The sequence below is a fragment of the Anas platyrhynchos genome, chromosome 20, assembly GCF_047663525.1.
Source record: "Anas platyrhynchos isolate ZD024472 breed Pekin duck chromosome 20, IASCAAS_PekinDuck_T2T, whole genome shotgun sequence".
NCBI classification, from domain to species: Eukaryota; Metazoa; Chordata; class Aves; order Anseriformes; family Anatidae; genus Anas; species Anas platyrhynchos.
This window is the reverse complement of record NC_092606.1, coordinates 7,171,679-7,192,636: the sequence shown is the minus strand read 5'-3', so window position 1 is coordinate 7,192,636 and position 20,958 is coordinate 7,171,679. Positions and strand designations below refer to the sequence as shown.

General features: G+C 40.7%; 1 protein-coding gene across 12 annotated transcripts in view; it reads left to right on the top strand.

Annotated features, from left to right (window-relative positions):
• CUX1 (cut like homeobox 1) overlaps nt 1–20,958 on the top strand; it is a 267,949-nt gene that overhangs the window by 48,773 nt on the left and 198,218 nt on the right. The window lies entirely within an intron of this gene.

Sequence of the window (20,958 nt, the reverse complement as noted above, 5' to 3'; positions counted from 1 at the left end):
TAGCTTGTGCAATGTTTGCCTGCCCATATGTATGCATAATGGTACAGAAAATGCATATAAACTCATTATCTGTAATGAATGCATAGCAATGTGTAGGGCTTTTTTGTTCTGTGCGTTTCCTTTCTCCCAATGACTGCCAGCAATTTGTTCATCCAGGAGTGTTCTAGGGTTTCAAAGCCCCTTCCAGATAACTGATACACAAGTATGGGTTCCTTCCAAGAACTGTCTGGGAGAGAAGCAGCAGGCAGCTCTTTTAACCTTTACTGCTGCTTCTCAAGTAGCAGATACTGCTTTGCTTCCTCTTGGTACAGAGGGAGAGATGCTGGGGGAGCCTGACCCAGCATGGGGAGAGGGAAAAGGGGGGATTGCTTAACTGATGCCCTGAGGAGGCTTCATGGGGCAGAAAGCAGTTCTGCTTCTTTGAAAAAAAAAAAGAAGATTTGGGGACTGCAGCTTTAAAAGAAGAAGAGCAACTTTAAGTAGGTGCAAAAGAATATGGAGAGTAAATTAAATCTCTGAAAGGGTAAGGAGTTGGTTGATTCCCCTTACAGATGGAAAATGGTTCCCCCATTCTCTCTGGGGATGGAGAGAAGTGAAAGAATAAAGAAATTGTACAAAATTGAGAAAATAAGTAGATTTCTGGGCCCACATTTTCAAATTATTTGCTAGAAGCTTAAGTTCATTCTTCAAAACTTATTTGAGTTTCCTGCTTCCTTCCGCTTCTTCCTGTAAGGAAAACGACCGATTCTTCAGGCTGGGGCTGCAGCTGCCAGCTCCTAACTGATAGCATGCTTACAGATTTGTCTCAGGATGGTTTCTTTAGGCCAATTTTATTTTTATGGAGCAGAAGGTTACTGACGGGGAAAAAAAAAATCCAACACTGCACTTCTAAGAGCATTGACAGAGGGCCTTGTAGCTCAGTGGGAGTTGATGTGCAGAGGAAAATTATGCATTCTGTATCGTCACTTCAAGAGATATCGTGGGGAAAACAATATGCAATTAGTGCTTTTCAGTTAGCAAGATGGAGTGAATGTCCTCCACTGCTAAATCATTTGATGGTAAAATTTTAACAATACTTTTATAAAATATAGTTACCTAGCCCTTCATGTAATATTTTTGAAGGGAATTGAGTTGTTTTATTCATTCACAGACTAAGTTCAAAACAATGGCTCTGAACATCCCTAACGTTTGGGGAAATCTGAATCTGTGCTAGATTCTACATCTTGATCCTGCATCATGGGATTCCCAGGAAACCACATTCCTTTATAAGCTTGCATGGATTTTTGATATTTTCTTCTTTCCTCTCTGCTGTGATGTTTTTTTCTGCAGCCCTGTTTCTGAGCAGCAAACACAATCCAACTCCTCTTCTACTTTCTCTGACAGAATTCAAGAATGAAAATGGGATCAAAAGAGAGTATCTGAACTGTAGTAACAGCCAGCTCAGCTCTAACAGGCTGGATATGCTGGCATTGCTCCTAGCTCAGCAGAGCTGGGTCTGACAGGGCCTCCCTGTCCCATCCAAAGTGATTGGTGTGGTAGGTACAGCTGTGTAGGAGCAAAAGCTGCAGTACCACAGGGATAAGTGAGATGGTGTCCAACCGGCCTTGCTGAAAGCCTTCACTTCTACACAGACGTTTAACCTTGCACACTGCTGCATTCATCTTCAACTGTTTTCTGTCCTCCCAAAAAAGAAAGTCTATGGATTAAACTCAAAGCTTAGACCATTTTGGAGGACAAGAGAACATTAGGACACAAGGTTATAACTCTTTGAGCTGATTTTTTCCAAAATTGCAACTTTGTCTGAAAACCTGATGTGGTGAAAACTTCCCTAAGGTTGGTAGGAAACACACAGTCAGCCACTGGCATTTTTGAACTGATCCATTTATGTTAGTAAAACATCAAGCATACTCTTTTTTTCTTTCCTTTTTTTTTTAATAATGAAAGAATTCTGTGATAGAAAACCAGCCTGTTTGCAGAAGTGTTCTTTAGATAAGTAAGTAACCTAGTATATAGCTTTATTTAAATTTCCAAGATGAAGAAACATATTTCTTGGTATAAAAAATGTGGCTGGAAATGTTAAATGTAATAACCTGTTTCAGAGTCCTACTTTCCATTTTCTTTTTCATTCTGGATGCATCCCTGTTGGTGCAGTAGTGGTTTAGTGTGTTCCAGCATCACTTTCCCTCAGCCATAGCCAGTCTCACCATAAATCAGGAAACAAGTGTCAATTGCCTCAAGTTTCCTATCCATTGCTGTCTGAGATGTCCTCTAGACTTTCCATAATGTCTGCAGTAAGCAATCTCCCGAGTAGCAGAAAAGTGAAGTTGAGGATATTTATGCTGCTGTTTCAGAAGACTTCCAGAAAGATGTGACAGATCTGTTTGGATCATTTCTGTCATCTTTGCAAATGATCAAATTGCTGCAAAAGAAATATAATAATATTTTATGTTTATAGGAGTGACTCTAGGGCTTGGTATTTAAATATATTAAAACACTATTTCTGACTTGGCATACTGGGACATAAATCTAGGAAGAAGTATTTCGTGGTTGGGGACCTCATGAGCAGAAAGTTAGGTGGTGGCTGTTATATGCAGAAACTTTAAGAAAGAGTTTGTAATTCCTGTTACTACAAAAATACTTCGTACCCGTCACATCTTTTAAGCAGTTGTATCAGACCTGCTTACCACAGATGTTTTGGGGTATTTTCAGGCTCATTTTGTTCCATCTTGAGCAGCTACCGTGGAAGGCTGAGACTGGCCAAGAGATTACTTGAAACATCCATTTTACATGACTGTTATTTGGAAGGCAGCTCCAAATATGTCATGTGAATTGCCACCCCGCATCAGATTATTTTCTTACAGTGATAATTCCTGAACTGTTGGGAGTAACTGCATTACGTTTTGTGTATTTTAACCTCTGTGAAATTCTTGGTCTAATTCATCTTGCCCTCGAATGCCGATTCTGGTGTGAATACAGAAGCATTTGAGTGACAGTCTTTGGCTTTGTTTTAATCTCTCTCTTTCTCTGAAATAATTCTGGTTGCGCAGGTTAGTAGTTTTTGGCACAAAGTGAAGATACTTCCTAACGCTGATAATTTTGCTTTGGTTTCTACCCAGATTCCTAGTTGAGTAACTGCTTTTTGCTTACCTTTTGCTGTTTTAATCATTCAAAAGCTTATGTAATACTTCGGGCAGGGCATACTTTTAACCTTGTCAACAACAATAGTGAAAAATGCCAAAAGAAGTAAATAAGTAATTTGTTAAACACTAGCAGGGAGGAAGACAATAATATTTAAACCTGATTAATCTATAACTCTCCATGCCTTTCCTCATGTCCCTCTGTTTCCAAATGGGAACAGGAAAAGAAAATACGTTTTACATCAGGTCCAAAAGAGTAGTAAGTATTTTCAAGTCTTACTAGTGTATTAACTGTTGCATTAACTGTCTAAAGTCATTATGTAGCTGCACATTTGATTTTGACTTCCAAGGCAAGATGTATTCCAGTGTGGAGAGCGGCGTATGGCACTGCCCATTCTTCATTCTTGGAACAGAAAGTTATTTCCACGTGCTTAGGTGTGTCCTACAGCTCACAGCTTCTCAGTAACCAGGTCTGGGTGCTGGTATGGCCATGTAATACATGGAAACATTTTAAAGTGGAGCAGGTGATTCCTGTCCGAATTTAGACCTGGGGAGTGGAAGACTCAGGAGCCCTTGAAGGCTGGGTAGGGATGAACACAGCTCTGCACACAGCCTTACAGGATGAGGTTATGGGGTTAGCTGGCACCATGACTACCCGAGTGCATGCCATTCAAAGAACTTGAAATCGGAAAATTAGTTTTCCCTTTGTTCAAAGTGGCTTGTGAACACCTGAACAAACACTTCTAAGCCTGTTTTTAATATTGATTCCAACTGAAAACAGCATTTATGGTTTTGCCATGTAAACTAGGTAACTGCTGAACTATGTTGATTATTACCAGGCTCACCTGCAACACAGGTGGTTAAGTCGAGTCCAGGAAAAGAAAGCAGCCAGAGAGGTCTGGGCTGGCTGCTCTTGGGAAATGCAAGACGAGGCCAGCTTTCTAATGGGAGAGCGTGAGCTCTGCAGAGCCGGGCGACTTGCCGTGCCCGCAGCCTGCGTCCCCCTCGGCTGGAGGAGCTCACCCTGCAGGCTTTTGCTTTGGTCACTCTGGTTTTTCCTGATGAGAACTTGCACTGTTGGTTCCTCACTGTTGTTGCCCTTCAGTGTTTCTAGGTTGTGAATGTACTCTATCGGCAAGGTTTAGAAAGCCAAGATTACCTTTAAATGCTAAAATTGACACCTGTATTTTGCAAAGCAGATTAAAGATTGGAGGAGCGGAGTTATTGAGGGACACAGAGGATCCTATAAGCAGAGGCAGCACAGTGTGCTCTCAGAGCAACTAGCTTTAAAATGCCCTGCAAGATGGAAAATTGGAAGGTGCCAGGAAAAGAAAGAAATGAGCATATGAAAACCATGTCTTAGCACTGCGTGAAGCAACGCAGCTAACCCCCAGCGCTGTTACAAGGACAAGCCCTGTGGTGTGACAGTGATGGTGCTGCTCAGGACCATCCATGCTGGCTGCTGTGTTTAATCCTGTAAGTGTGGACACGTGTTAGTAAGTGTAAAATGTATTTACAGCACACATATCATTTTACATGGTCAGTTCTGTGCTATCCTGGTCAGTCTGTAAGGAGTGACTTGACCAGTCCATGTAAAACCTGGCCTTTCCTTGCTGCCCTTGTTCCCTGAGCTACTGCCACCATCCCTCTCCTACTCTGTGACCTCCCCACGCTGCGTCTGCCACGAAAGGGGGCGAAAGAGGAGCCTGCATAGTTTAGTCTCCTTGAAATATATTCTTTGAAGTTTTTTTTTACCAAAATAATAGTATAGCAGTTGTAGTAGTTTTATTCATGAGGTTAGAAATGAGGGTGATGTTTTTAAGATCTCTCTTTATTATACAAAAATAACGTTGTAATTGCAACTCTAACGAAAGGAAATGATCTCAGTTATTAAGCGACGGCCCAATTTTTTAGAATTTAAAATTCTAAGATTCTTAGTCTCCAGCGTTTCTGGATTGTTCTATTGAGTTAGATAGTCTCTGCAAAAAAAAAGATAATCAAATTAAACTTAGGAAGAAAAAAAGGAATATTAATTCTGCCGGTTGAATAAGTTATTGAAACGAGAGGAGTCTTGTTCTAATTGTTGGTAGTGAAGTGTGGTTGATTCCTAACAACTTTGCACAGTCAGCTTTGGTCTAGAGTGTAACGAAGTGAAAATAATGACATGCCTAGAAAAACTGCTGAAAATACACAGCCTGTCTCAAAATACTTGATGCTCTCAGTTTCTGTGTACATAGGGGTGAATATTGATTTGCTGCCATCTAGAGCTGGGTTGTTCTACTCTTTTTTATTCTTTTCTTTTTTTAACTTTGATTTTCTTTTCCAGTGTGCCTGAGAGTGCGTAGTGTGGGGATGTTCCCTCCTCCCCTTCCCTAGGGACATATGGGAATCCTGCTAATTTTGGGTCCTGAGTAGGAAAGAACATACATAAGGTTTATGTAAAGTTTAGCTACCATAATGCAACTAAATGTACTTAACACAATTTGAAAATAGTAGATGTCTCAGTACATGGCAGGGAATAAAAAATACCACCTTTAAACGTCTTTCTGTACTTAAAAGTTACTGTAGGAGAAAATGAGTGGAAATGCTTCTTAAGTTCTCCCTTTCTTCTCTCTTCTCATGATTTTGAAAAGGAAAGTTTAAGTGATTTTTGCGAAAAAGAAAGGAATTTGCAGATAAGCAGTTTGTACAAAAAGAATCTTTTCTATTAATTTGTATGACTCAAATGGAGCTATCAATGTTCTTTCAATTCTGTTATAAACTTGTTTTATATTTTTAAGATCCTCCACATATTTAAAACCTTAGAGAAGGTTAAATTTAAGATACTCTCCATATTAATTTAAAAATATTACCATTTCCTTATGTTAAAAACCATGATTATAAGAGCAGAGACCTGTGACTTGCAGGTGTGGAACTTAGATGCATACCTTACCTACAGGCTAATGGTATTTAGGTGCAATGTCCTCCCTTTCAGTATTTTTATTGATTATTAACATTTTCTGAAGAATCTGTTTGCAAGGCAAATGCCATTTATGATAATTTGTTCTGCATGGCTTGCTATTTCAAAAGCTAAATGAAGAAGTATATTATTATTATGAATCTTCTTGTAGAAAACTGGTGTAATACAGCCCTATGCCTTAAAATAAAGTCTAAAATCTAATCTGGAGGAGTCAGTAAGGTTAAATCAGATCTAACCTTATCCTGGAGACCTTTGTTCTTGAGTTCTCAATAATTTTGTTGTCATTACTTAATACATATTTGACTTCAGAATATTCTAATTGTTAATGGGAAAAACAGCAGTGTTTCTGACATGTTTTCCTATGTGATGATCTCTCATTGCCTTTTCACCTTATTGGAAGTGAGGGAACAATAAAAGAATTGTAACTCACAGTTGCATTTTTCTAGGATTCTCATAAAACTGACCTCCATTTTTATGCGTGTTGACCATTCTAATTACTATAATTACAGGACATTATTTAAAAAATAAAATAAAATAAAAGCTTTATCACCCCCAGAAAGCTTAGCCAGCATCTCTGCAGACGGTGTTTGCTGTGCACACACTGCTGCTTGCTCGCAGTGCTTCTTGCTCAGTGTGTTGGGCAGCAGAAGAGCTCGGAAGGACCGAGCCTTTGTAACGCCTGCAATCCATTATTTGCTCTCTCTGGTATGCCTGCTTAATTCTCCTGTGTTCAGTGCAACTCCAGGACTGGTTTCTTTTCCGAAAGCAAGTGGTTTTGCTTTGCTCAGCAGGGAGAAGATGGCAGCGAGGGCTGCAGGTGGGCAGGCTGCCGAACCTTTAGTTTATTTTGAGGTAACAGGGCTGGAGAAGATGCTTTGGCAGAATGAGTCTGTATTTCGGAGGTTGCTGGTGTGTGGGATTTCAGGGATAACTGTGTAACTGTACAACAGCATTTGGGGAAGTCTGAAAGCTAGGAAAGTAATTCCCTTCACCTGCAGAAGTAATGGTCGTGCAGTTTATGTTACTAGGCAGAAAAATTAATTTGAAACATTCGTCTGAAAGCATGTTATGTAGGATACTGAGATACCATCTCTGTCTCCATTTCCTTAATAAATAAATAAAACCTAAAATCAATTTTCTACAACACATTTACCTCAAAAGTCTTTCCATAAAGCTGAAAATAAATGGGTGATTACTTTATTCAAGAGCTCCAAAAATACTCAAGAAGGACACACATCTGATTCAACTGAATGTGTTAGCGTGGTTCAAGAAATTAATTACTCTGAAGTCAGTTGCTCAGATAATTTAGATTTATACTATTGAAGCATTTTTCTAGTTAAAAGTGCTTGACAGTTGAAGAATGCATTTTTCTTGTAGCAACATCAGTTGCAGGTATTAGATTTCAGTAATGTCAGGAGTGCTGTATTTTCCATTGCAGAGGAGGGGAAAAGGAGATATTTTTGATATTTCTGTAGTTTTTAAGAAAACATACTTGTAAGTAAATAGTTACAGATTAATCTGCCTGGCTAAACATGCCCTGCTACTTTTTTCTGCTGTCACTAAGAATGAAAATGATACAAAGCAAATAATTTGTTTTTCTTGAGTTGTGCTTGCTTTTGCTAGAAGGAGGAAGGGGAAGGTTGAGTGGAGGTTTAAGAGGAGGTTTTCAAGGCCAGAACTTGAAGGTGAAGGAAAAAAAAACTTGATCTTATGGGCCATTTCCTATAGGGCATCATCCTTCCTCCTGAAGAATGGTTGTAGCGTAAAGAAAGGTGCATTAAGAGTAATGACATGATTTACTGAATGCATCACTGACAGTTCTTAAAGGGCAAATATTTGAATTCATTTAGCTGACAAAACCGGGATTTTTCTCATTGTGGTACCACCAATTAACAGTTATTCTTATGGTCTGTGTTACGCTGTCTCTAAAGGTAAGAGTGAAACCGTGTGTTATATAAATGGAACAAAAATAAGGCTGGATACTTACAGCAGTTCTGAAATTCAGTTCCTAAATTTGCTTTGAGCCATTCGAGCAATAGGTGGACTTATTTTCAAGATGCAGCGTATAAAAATAACAGGCAAGCATGATGCCAGCCCTTCCTTCCTATGCATATTTACCAGAAGAAGGAATAATTAAACGTCTTCAATTAGTACTTTTCCTTTTTACTTTGTGAACAAATATGCTGTAAATCTACTTGAGTTCATCCACTGGACCACCTCAAAGTCATTCAGGTGTAATTAAAGGAACATGTTGTTCTCATTAAAATTATTATGTTGTCATGAATAACTCTTTTAATAATAGTTGCCAGTTACGAGAGATTCTTTTCATTGTTCTGACAGCGGATAAGTGAAAAGTTGGATCTGCTTGAAACAAGAGCAGAAACGATTAATATGTTGAGTGAAAATGCTCACAAACAAAATGACTAGGTTAGATGACAGTTGTAAGCTTTTCTATTAACAACAAACAACAGTAGACTTTCTGCAGAGAATTGCAGAAATGGTCAGTTTTGGATGAAATCTTGAGGCAAATGTTTAGGAGGAGAAATACTTGTAAAATACTTTCAAAACCTGTTTGCATTCCCATAGTTTTAGTATGTTTTGCTTGCTTTAAAAAAAAAAAAAAGCTTCCTGGTAACCATTTTTAAGTAAATTAAATGACATATGAGAATTAGAGCAGTTGAGAGTCACTTTTATTTTAGAATTCTTTTTGCATTAACACATCTGCAGTGTTGATGAATATATGGAAAAATGAAATTGTGCTTCTATCCTGCCGTGTCTCCAATGTGACAATAAATCAACTTTTTTTCCTTTTAAAACGTCTGGCCTTGTAATTTATGTTTGCATAACCCATTACTAAATTCATAGTAGGTGTTTTAGTTGGCAGGCACAATTCCAGGGATTCAGTGGACCTTTTTTAATACTGAGCTTTTGTTACTGTTCATAATTATGTGTAGAAATATATGTATTTTCTTAATTATGAAAACTAGCTTGCTTTTAGTTTTGGATTTCTTACTTCCTCAACACAAATTGTGCTTTAAGCCTTTGAAAGAATTAGTGTCTTCCGGACTTGAAAAGACAAATAATAGGTTTACCAGGTTGGTTTTTGTTTATTTTGGGGGAAAAATAAAGTCAAAAAGTAAAGTTATGATGCATCCCTGGTGCTATTTATAATTGTTGAGGATTTTTTAATTTTATAGTCATGTAGTAAATATTTAGGCCAGCATCAAGACAGTATGCAAATAAAAGCAGTTTTATTAATAACCATTATCTGGACCCTGGTAATAAATATGTATGAGTCACATAGGAGTAAACCCACCCAATAAATATAAAAGCCATACAAAACCATTAAAAAATTTTAATGGACTTGCAGATGGAATAATTTAATGCAACCGTAGTTACTCAGGTTCCAACTCCTGTTACTATTTCTCATCTGCTTGAAAGCTTTCATCTGAAATACATTGCTACCATTCACCATTCCACCTTGTCTCTGTTTAAAACCGTAAAATTGCGGTTTCACCATTTGTGAAGCGCTAATGCTAATTTATGGCAACTTTGGTGCCTTTTTTTTTTTTTTTTTTTTTTTTTTTTTTTTTTTTTTTTTTTTTTTTTTAGCATAGGGGTGGGTATTTCTCTCTTGAGCATGCACTGACTTTCCAAAAGAAAGTTCTGGGAAGCTGCAGCACAGGACCCGTGCTTTTGGTGGGTGCCAGGTCTTTGGGCTGTGCCGCAGACGGGCATGGCCAGGGCAGCAGAGGAGCCCTGCGTGCCCCCCGGGTGCTGCTAAGTGAGATGCTGCCTGAGAAGGGGGCTTGGAAACATTCTGCAGTTCTGGAAGCTCATTTTAAGCCACAAAGCTTTTATTTTAGTGCATGACTGTGCCAGGAGCACTTGTTGAAAGTATGTGAATGAGTTAAGACGCCTTGGTCCTGCATCAGCAGTGGTTTGTGCACCGAGAGCTGGGCTCTTCTGTGTGCTTAGGGCATGTCCGTGCCTCCCTGTGACCGCTGCTCCCACTGTGGATTTTGGACAGGGTCCCCACATTTCCCAGCTGCTTCAGGCCCCTGCTGCATCACTGGAGCTTGAAAGGCTGGGTCTGGCAAACAGACCTGGTGCTGATGGTCCCATGTGCTTCTTGACTCCTGGTGGTGAGCAGCTGGAGAAGTGGGGAGAGCAAATGAGGCGTGCTGAATCTGTGGGGAATCAAGCTTGGGGCTGCAGTCACTTCTCTACAGGGATTCAGCAGGAGCTGGGGTATCCAAAATCCATGCATTTTCCTCCGGGACGCTAAATCCATTGGGCTGTCCTGAGATGCTCTCCATGGCCAGGTGGGGCTCAGCTGGGAAACTCACATTGGGTCTGTGCCATCCCTGTTCTTCAGAGCCCTCGGCTTGGGGGCTGATGGTCAGAGGTCTGGGTGATGGGCGGCGTGTGCAGGAAGGCAAACCCTTGGCATTCACTCTTCTCAATGGTACAGATAGGCAGACAAAAATTTATTCCAGCTTACGAGAAAGAGCTGTCAACACTAAAAGTGAGGTCTGAAGATTTCCCTCCTCACCGTGCTGCTCCTGTCATCACATCTTGCCCTTACGCAGAGCCGGTCCCTGTTCCAGCAGGGCTGAGCTGACGGAGGGGATGCTGGTGAGATTCCCCAGTCACTGAGAGCCAAGTTTCGGGCTGTAAGTCAGGGCTCGAGTGTGGACATGGGCACACTGCAGCTGGGTGCAGTCCTGGGGAGTGACGTGCCTTTAAAGCACGCTGCTCGCCGCCAGCGGCACGTCCTGCTGCATGCAGAGCGCTCGGCTCATCCATGCAGTTAGAGCAGGGCAGCAATAAAAGAACCGAAGTGATGCTTTGTTAGGAAAGGAAGACATTTTTAGTCCAAAAAAAGGGAGGTAACGGGATGAAGTAGTTCTTCAATTAATGGTTGATAAAGCCATAGGCCTGTTTAAAATGCACTTTCAGTTACAGAAAAAGGAATATATTAAGCTCACCTGTTGAGAGCGTTATCTCGGCTAAATGCACACATTTTACATGAGACCAAAATAGATCCTTAAAAAATTAATACTGAAATAGGTTTACAGCTGATAGAGAGATTTCTTTCCGACCTGTTTTGTGGTATGCTCATCTGCTTTTTCAGGAATTTTAAGCATTGAAGGAATGAAGTCAAAGCTGCTGCCTGTCTTTGAAATGGATGCCTCTTTGATAAGCCTCTGATCTCTGTACCCGGAGTTGTAGCAGCAGATTCAAACACTGATTGTAAAATTGGGAGACTAAAATGTAGCCACGACAGCTTCAAACGCTCTGTCTCTCTGTCAGATTCAATGCACAGGACATTGCCAGGAGTTAAAACGATGCAAAATTAAAGTAGCCTACTAAATTTACCTGCCATGGAGAATCCACAAAAGAGCTGCCACTTCTAATCCTCAGATTCGTTTCAAATTATTATTTTTTCAAATTGGACTCCCTGATCTCTTCAGCTCAAGCTGTTGTACAGATTTGAAAAGCTGTCTCTTCTTGTCAGATCACTGGTTTAATAATAATAATATCTTACGTTTATATAGTCCTTTTCATCCCACAGCTTCCTAAAGTGCTTTACAAGCTTTATATATACAAAATCATGCAACCATCTCTTGGGTGGCTGGTGCTAGTCAGCCGCAGGAGTGGCTGGCAGCTTGTTACACTCACCTTCCCCCTTCACATGAAAGCCTTGGGGAAGAGTAAAAGACACGATGATGGTCCTGCTTCATCCCAACGGGATCACGCCGTTATCTCCTGCAATGGAGAGCTAGCACCAGTGCCCAGCCCAAAGCTGGGGACACAGTGAGGAGGGTCCATCAGTGCTGCCTTGCAGCCCTGGTCCTGGTCTGGGGTCCTAGTTTTGTTCTGTGATTATTCCCCCCTTCTACTCCATATGTTGTCAGTCTGAAAAAAATACCTCAAGTCTCACTTTGGAGGTTTGGGGAGCAAGAGGAGTAATTTTGCATGACTCCTTTCAAAACTGTACATGTGAAGAGTGCAGGTAACTTGAATATAAAACAGCTCTATTCATTTCAAAAAAATCCAGGCCGCTACTCAAATACTCATACTCATCTGTTTCTGGTGGAGACTGCTTGGACAGCCAGTCCTGACCTGTCAATAAAGGCGTTGTAATGGTTTCTTTGAACCTCCAGAAGCTGGGGACGATCGCACAGGATAGGTTTTTGTCAAACGAGTGCCAGCTCCTGAGGTCATCATGTCTGGGAGAAAAGAGGGACCGAAGTGGGATGTGCACTGCTCATTAGTGGAAGAGGCACAAATGACTTAGCCGCTCGGCGTTGGTTTCTGAAGGCAGAAAGGGCACGAACGCATTTACGGAGGTTCAGACACCATTTATAGCATGAGACTGGTTTTCTGTGATGATTGATCTGGCTTATTTTTTTCCTGTGTTAGTACTTAATGTTACATTTTTGTTTGGTTTCAAGTTTGCCCTTTTCAAGATTACTGATGCTGAAAGACAACTATTTAAAAAATAAAAAAATCAGGCTCTTTTGTTCCCAAACGGAGCCACTGATGTGTCTGAAGAGCGAGCATACAGCTCTGATGCATTCCTACAATTTGGATCGCCTCTGACCTCACAATTCCTTAAAATTGCCTTGAGTTTAGTGTACTGGATACCATTAGAGAGTGTTTGCTGTGTCCAGATTCACAGCAAATAACCTTGCCTTCTTCTTTACCCACCGTCTGGGGGCACAGGGGATGCAGGAGGGGAAGGCTCCTCTTTGGAGTGAAGGGAAGGGGTCTGGAGAGCCAGGAAGAGGGAAAGACAGGGAGCCAGACTTGGTCTCAGAGGCCTTAAAAATGTGGAACAAAAGAAAGCGTGCATCCATAGGCAGTAATGCTAATGGACACTTAGCCTGTCTCTGGCTGTAAATTATTGAGCTCCTGCTTCGCTATGGTAATGCAGCTTAATAAGAATCAGTTTTTCTGCTTTGACCCCATAGGGAACCATCTGATTCCGTGTCTCTGCATTTTGCCTAGTCACTGTACTGGGAGTCTTCATGTGGGGCCTCGTGGTGCCACGTGCAGGCGAGGTGCTGCTTGCCTAAGGATGGCATTTTTGGAGGCAGGAGCTCAGCGCCGTGGCTCCTCCTGCACCCTTTCGGCCCGCATCCAGCACCACACGGGGCTGTGCCATCCTGCTGCTGGGGAGAACATGTCTAGTGCCCTTCCATGATTCCCTCTCTTTGCAGCCTTTTCACGTAATTGAAAAATGATTTATTTTATTTTTTTATTGTCCATCTCTGTAAATAAGAGGCCTGTGGCATCGCACAGCCTCAGCCTGTGCTTTTCTCTCAGTCTCCCCACGGGCTGGGGCAGCTTCATAGACAAGAAAACAGCCTCAAAGGCGATCAGCTCTGCCAGGTGCTTCTTCATTCATGCCTGTAAGTTGAAGATGAGTTGGGACTGTCCGAAGCCAAGAGCGAGGTGCAGAGCTTTGCTCCTGGGGGAGACTTTCTGTGCCACGAGGCACAGCCATGGGTGGGAGGCACACACTCGAGCCATCGCCTGCCATCAAGACAGGTGGTTAATTTTACACATGGCCAGCCCGAAGAGGAGAGCTCCCTTGCTGTAGTGCAGTTGATACAGAGGAGGTCGAGGCTGAAGGGCTCGCAGTGCCCCGTACAGCTGCCCGCTGACCTGAACGACAAAGTCTGGGTATAGTTCCCTAAATTTGGTGTCAGCAGGAGCCAGTGTGCAGCTGGACATTGATGGGATACCTGAGAAGATGGGCACTGGGTGGGGGATCCTTTACCCTTGCCGACTGCTGGCTGAACAGGGTTCATGCATTTTTCAGCTCGGTTCCCATTCTCTCTTTTATTCTCCTAGCCTAGTCTGCAGGTTTCTTAAGGGGATTACACTCCCAAGCCTGGGACTTAAGGTAGTTTTAATGAGTTTGATGAGGCTGTGTAGCAGACTTCCATAGATGCCCGTCTGTCTAAATAGCATTTTTAATAGCAATTCCCTCTGCTTAGGAGATCAGTAAGCTTAATGCTTTGAGGGCTTCTTCCCCACTGGATGGTGGCACATAAAGGCAAGCTTGACTGAACGGTAATGTCCTTCACCAAAAAAAAAAAGCATCTTTAGACCTAAAGTTGTGGTTCCGCAGTGCTAGAGCCTTGCTCTTTGTCAGCAGCAAAGAAGCGTAGAGATGCGTGTGTAAGCTTGGTGTTGTTGGATGTTTCCTCGAAGATCCTCACCACTGCCTTTTGTGGGGGATACTTTTTGCTGATCTCCCATAAGAGGTAATTTGCTCAACCTCCCCCCCCAACCCTCACAATTACTTCCTAAAGGAGAAGGGATCTGTGAATTCATGTTATTTGCCTAAACTTCTGTTGGAATTCTTCTGGTGAAATTTCTCTGAGTTAGAGCAAAGGCTCTCAGATGCTGTGTGTGCATTTGTGTAAAGCTATTTTATATATTTATACATATAAAAGTAGTTACAGGTGAAACCAGTAATGTCTTAGTGCAGGAGTGCTACAATACCCCTCCAATGGACATGGTTTTCCAGTAAATTGTGTCTCAAGAGTAGTATTAGCACATCCATAGACAAGTGAATAAATAAAGTCTCAGAAAATAGCTTCTAATAAGGATTTTTTTATGTGAGGAATAACTTGGTAAAATAGATACATTTAGACTGTATGTTGTGGAGGGTATTTGACTCTTAAAACCTGTTGCTGGTCCAAAATTAAATCCTGCTGTGCTGTTTCCCAGATCAGTGGAATTTTGGAGCAAGGAAAAAGATTTCTGCTTTTTTTTTTTTTTTTTTTTTTTTTTTTTTTTTTTTTTTTGATAGAAGACGAAAGAGACACAACATGTTTTTGCCTGTGAACTTTTGAAATGTTAGAAGTATTTTGGGGAGATGGCTGAGTTGGCAAAGTACACGTTGTTGAACTGCTGTTCAGAACCAAAAGTAGCTTTCGGTGGGTATGAGCGTTCTGTTATCTGTTGTTTATCTGATCAAATGCTCATTTCTGTGACCTTAAAAAGGGATTGTCTTGTCACAGACCTGTAATGAAGAACTTTGATAACCCCCAAAAGTCATTACAGTGTTGATGATTACAGATTAAGTTCGTAGACATTCAGGTTTCTAAGTGTAGTATATGGTGAAGTAGTTGCATATGATATCTTCATGCTTCAGAATACAGTTATGAGAGTATGTCTGTATTTTGGTGGGCTCAGGGTCATTGTTGTCTGTTTTCTGCTCTTCCATTTCCAAATCAGATGTTTTTATTTATTTATTTAGAACTTAGCTTTCTTTTTTTTTTAAATGCACCACTATTTTATGCCTGTAAGTATGATCCCATACAATGGAGGGGGGGGGGGGGAGGCACTTGGAAAAATATACACTAAAAAGAAGTCAAAAGAATGAATGAACTCACAAGTTCGATCATTCTCTGTGACAGTTCTCCTCTTGTTAGTTTTATTTTGTTTGCGTTTCTATAAAAGAGGATGAAGAAGTGTCTTTTCCTTGTGAATGCTACGTGCTTAGATGTAGCATCATCTGCAGCATTTAAGGATAAGCAGACACGTAAGTGCTAATAGTATCTCTAGGTTTCTTTGCTCCTTTAGTAAGCATGGTGATTTGAAGGAAGAGAAGATGGCTTGCAAGTCCTGACTTGCTGCTGCCAAATAGGAAGGTCTGTAATTGAAACTTTGGCATTAGTTGCATGCCCCTTTCATGAGTATTTGTGTTTTACCTTGCAGGATTAAAAAATTGGAAGTGAAACACAATCAGGTGTAAATGATGTTATATGAGATCTTGCTGCCAAATCTGAGCTGTTGAGAAATAAAGTATTTTTATTGAAACCAACAATTTAATTTTACCAATGTACTGACTTTTCCTTGCTCTCAGAGGAGGAAAATTGGCAATTAGTATTCCAATGACCCAGTCTTATGGAAAGATTTATCTGTTGTCAGCTAGATTATATTTATAGAACCTAGTGTGTTCCGTGCTCTGATATTCTTCAGTCTGATCTCTTCAAATTTGTGCCAGGAATCAGAATTTAATGTTGGAATTAATTAAAATCCAGAACATTGAACAGCTACATTTGTTGACTGTATAAAATAATAAAGGGATAACCAGTAAACAAATACATTGTGCTTGAAATGTTCTAGGGTTTAATTCAATTATCTAAGACCTTGGACACACTAATATTGAAGTTTCTGTTAGTAAAACTTACACGTTTTCTCTTGTGTTGACAATTACTAAAAGCTAAAAGATTGCTTTCTAAATGTCAATGAAACATGATGGTTACCAAATGGTAAATAAATGTACTTTTGGCCACTACCCTGCTGCTTCTCTCCCCCTTCTTTCCTTCTTGTATTTAGGAGCAAATCCTCTGTTTGTTTCATGGCTTTTATACAATGATACACAATCAGAAGTGGTGCTGACAGCAGAATAATATTAGTGGGATAAAAAATTGAGTGAGAAGATTCTTGATGTTTGGTCTTCGATGCATTCAGCTTATAAGCTTAACATTCTGGAGTCAGAATAGGAGAAAGGTATGTAAATCTATGAGGAAAAGCTATTTCTGGGAATTGTAACAGCTCTTACTAGATAAAAAGGAAATATTAACCATAATATCAGTGGGTGGATAGAAAAATGATGCTTAGCAGCTAAAAATCACAGTGTTTATCTTTTTAAAAACAGGGTCTTGCAGGTTGGGATCTTTGGCTGGAGGCTTTCCAAGGCAGAATGACTAAGTAAGAAAAGACAACTCCCAAAGCTGCTGGGTGGAGTTCCTAGGCTGGTACCAGCAAATTCCCAGAAAGGAAAACAATCGCTCCTTAATGGGAATTCTTTAAACGAAAGATTATTCACTTATCAATACTCTAAAAATACCTTAAATAGTTTTCCAGAATTTTCAAGTACGGTAGTGTTTTTAAACAGAATATGCACATTCTGCTTGTGCAGTGATGGTAGACATGCCATAGGGTGCTTTTAAATATTTCTTTAGTGTATAAGAGCAGAAGGGGAGATGAGAGTTGAAAGAAAGAGAAAATTAAACAAGGCAATTCTTGGCCTGTAAGGAAAGACTACGAAAGGTCAAAATTTTATATCTTTCCCTTAAAAATAAATTTTAGGGGGAAAGTGTATACATTTCTCATATTTGCCTTTCTGTATTGCTGGGCTGTATAAAGTTTCATTTTTGTGAAGCAGTCAGATAATAACAACAACAAACATTTCAGTCTAAGGAACATGATTTTCCTGGATAGCTCTGTGGAGTGCTGTGTATTTTGCTGAAGCTGTGGTAGGTGCTCGAGTTTTGCATACAGTGTGACACAGCAAGTCGGCGTGAAGGTGTAACAGCAGCATAGATTGCTTTAGTATTGATAAAGTGCTTTGTAGATGAATGCTTGTCAGAACAGACTGGCAGAAATCTGCATCCTTGTCAGTAAGTCTTCATGCTTTAAAAATTTCGGCTGCACTTTTCTGTCGTATTTCTAACCCATGAGCTAATTGGGAGGTAGTTCATGGTAAGTTAATGAGAAGACGAAAAGTCAAAGATTGTTCTCTACACAAAATCAAAGGAAAATTCCAGAGATTGATCATTTGTAGTATTCCGAAGGTGGTGTTTGCTTGCCCTGTTTTTTGTTTGTTTTTTTTTAAACTAGTCTAAGCTACCTTTTTGTTGACTGCTTGAAGTATAGCATAGTACTTTCATACAGGTTCTAGGTGTATTGTTGTGTTTTTTTTTTTTTTTTCCATATTTAAATCCATAAATCATGTGTACTCGATTTGTCAGCAACTAAAGAAACTTACTTTCCCAACACCTACAAAAATAATAGGTGTAGAAATACTTTTAATTATGAAAAATGTTTTAAGAATTACTTTGAACAGACTTCCCAGTTGCATGAATTTGTTATCTTCTTGAACAAAATCAGCTGTTCTGTTGCTTGTTTTGTATTTAATGTTAAGTTTATACCTTAAAACTGGCTGTTAGCTTCTTAGCAATTCACCTTGATTTGTTTCAGATCCATCCTGAGCTATGGTAGTGAAATGCTTTCTGTCCTACTCTCTGGCACCTTCTTTTGGAGGAAGGAATCATTGAATCTACATCATAAAAGTCGAGGTTGGACTTTCTGGACAGATTCTTTTGCAGGGGCTGCTTGATACCTTGTGAACACTCTGTGTTTATTCTGTCTCTTTGGCTGGACCTGCTGATAGGGGAAAGCAAGGCAGGGGCTTCAGGAATTCCCAGAAAAAAACTCCCTGGCTGCGACAGAGCAATGGTTAGCAGGGTGCTGGAGCTCCATGGTGGAGCTGTTGGAGGGGGGAAAGTAAGGGAGCTGGCTGAGCATGAGGATTTACAGCCAGAGCTCAAGAAGTGGTGGCAAGCAGCGTTGTGTGTCTGTAAAAGGACCTTCTGTGCTTGCTTTGTATGACCACCGAAACACGTTTTCTTAACCTGGAAAAGATTGGAGCACAGTGCATTACTGATCAAGTGCTGGTGTCGGACAACATGTAAAGCAGTGAGCAGTAAAGTAGAGCAGAGATTTCACGTACGGGGAAGTGTAATTTTGCATAGTCCATGGGACAAGATAGTAAATTATCTGCTAGGTATCCCAAGTGGGTTGAGGGTCTCAGTACCATTGCTGCTCAGAGGCAGGAGTCTTATTTGGGTTTCTGTGTTCATTCTCACCGGAGGTTTCACTGCTTTGACTTTTTTTCTTCCTCTTTGGCAAGATGGATAGGGGTATTTTCTTTCCACAGAGAAGGTTAAAGTTTTAGTGTCATTTTTGTCAGGTTGGCAGCGTGAGTAATTTTGGTGGCTTATTTGTACAAGAAGTTAGTTTCTATACTCCAGTGCTTGTAGTTATTCTTGTTAGTTCTCTTAAATCCGTATAAAATAGCAAAGTAGAAATGCAGAGTACAGGAGTAACTGGAAAAAACAAACCTCTAGGGAGGAACCTCTGCTGGTTTAAGCAGGTCCAGCTGCAGAGCTGCTGAAGGAGGTGGTCTCATCCTGCACAGCCCATGTTTTCTTATGCCCTTGCTCATGGATAGTTTTTACATCAGTGTGATTTTATTTGTCTTTATGCTTAAAAGGAAGTCATTTATTTAAAGATGGGCAAACTGCTCAGTAATCCTAACATGGGGTTTTTTGCACCCACTCCTGCAACATGTATCTCAAGCCTTAGATCTTGCAGAATAAAATTCCCTATTAAATTTATCAAAATAAACAGTGTTCTTGTGCTAAGATATTTTTTTCTCTTGCAGCAAGGACAATAGTCACTGTCCTCTCCTTCATCTGAGGAGACTGTTTCCTCGTGGTTGCGTTGAAAAAATCAGACGACCTCACAGCTTCTCCTTTCCCCTAATTTGACCCCATCTAAAGAAAGTTGCCTGAAGTTCTTGCTTTTCTCATTGACTGAAGCGAGCAGGTCCAAACAGGACTCTTAAATTTCACCAACTGCCTTAATCTGGGTTCGCTCCATCTTATCATGTGTAAGCCTGTTACTGGCCTCAAACTTGGAAGTGCAATACTCCCCCGGTAGAGGTATTTGGGAATGTTTCTCATAAAAGAATTGAATTGCAGTGCCAGTTGATCAAACCAGACTTCTCATGGGAAGATGTTTTGATAAAGTTTTAATGGGAATGGCAGCTCCCAGACAACTCCACCAAGTGGGGAAGGAAGTCATCTGAGAGGAGGTCTGGGTTGGGAATCAGACGGCGTGCCTGAAACGAGGGGGATGCATCAAGGGCCCCTTTGCCTGCCTGACATGGTGAATCTAAGCAGGGGTCGTCCATGTCCTGCACTGGTGATTCAGCACTGACCTACTGAGGCAGTTGCTGCTGTGCTGGCTTTTTCACATGCCATGCAAATTGAGGTTGTGGCTTTAAGGTGAATGGCTTGTTTCCTGAATATTTGTGTCGTATGGACTTTTTTGGAAAGAAAGTAACCCCGAAAACACAAGGACTTGTGATTAAGGCAGTCGCTTTTGGTTTGTGACAGTGACAAAGCAGGCACTTGAACACTGGCGTCCTCCTGTTCGCTTGTGCTTTGCTCAGTTCTGGGCCACTGGGGAGAGGGCTGTGTTTTTTCCTGTGTTCATTTTTTTCCTCTTTACTACCCAAAGGTTCTGTGGGAAGAGAGAACCACCACACATCTCTGCCTCAGAGCGTGCAGCAGCACTCTGGAGCAAAGAGGGCGTATCGTGAAGTGCTCCATAATGGCCTCCTGGCCCGCGAGGCCTGGTCGCGGCCGCAAGGCGACGTGCTCGAGGGAGTCCTGGCCCCGCGCTTCGGGCGGGACGCGTGGAGCAGGCACCCTGCGCACAGAGCCTTTGAATCAAAGAACAGGAACAAAGATGAAGAAATTCCAGAGCAATTAACTTGTTGTGCAATATTTAAATTATTTTTAATCATAGTTTTACCTCAAATTATAATTTAAGATATATCATGTAATCACTGGTAATACAAAATGAAAATGGAAAGGGCATGTTCTTTCTTCTGAACGTTCTCCATATAATAATCAGCTAATAACGCTGTCTGCTTTAATTCAAAAGTTCCACTTGCTCAGTTTTTAAGTTGGCAGGCTGCTTTTTAATTCTTCTGTTCTAATTTGTTGTAACATGTATGAAATACATGTGTTAATTTGTGTAAATACAGTAAAGTTAATCAAAGGAAATGATTACAGAAGGAACCCAAGAGGGTAGCTAGTTATCGCTTAGAAAAGAGTTGTGTAGTTCTGCCAAATTAATTAAACTCTACTAGTTAAAGGCAAAGGTTATGATAAGAATCTTGTTGAATTTTGGATGCAGGTGACTTGTTATAATGGATAAAACGATGACCCTTTGGTAGAACAGATTCTTTCTTCT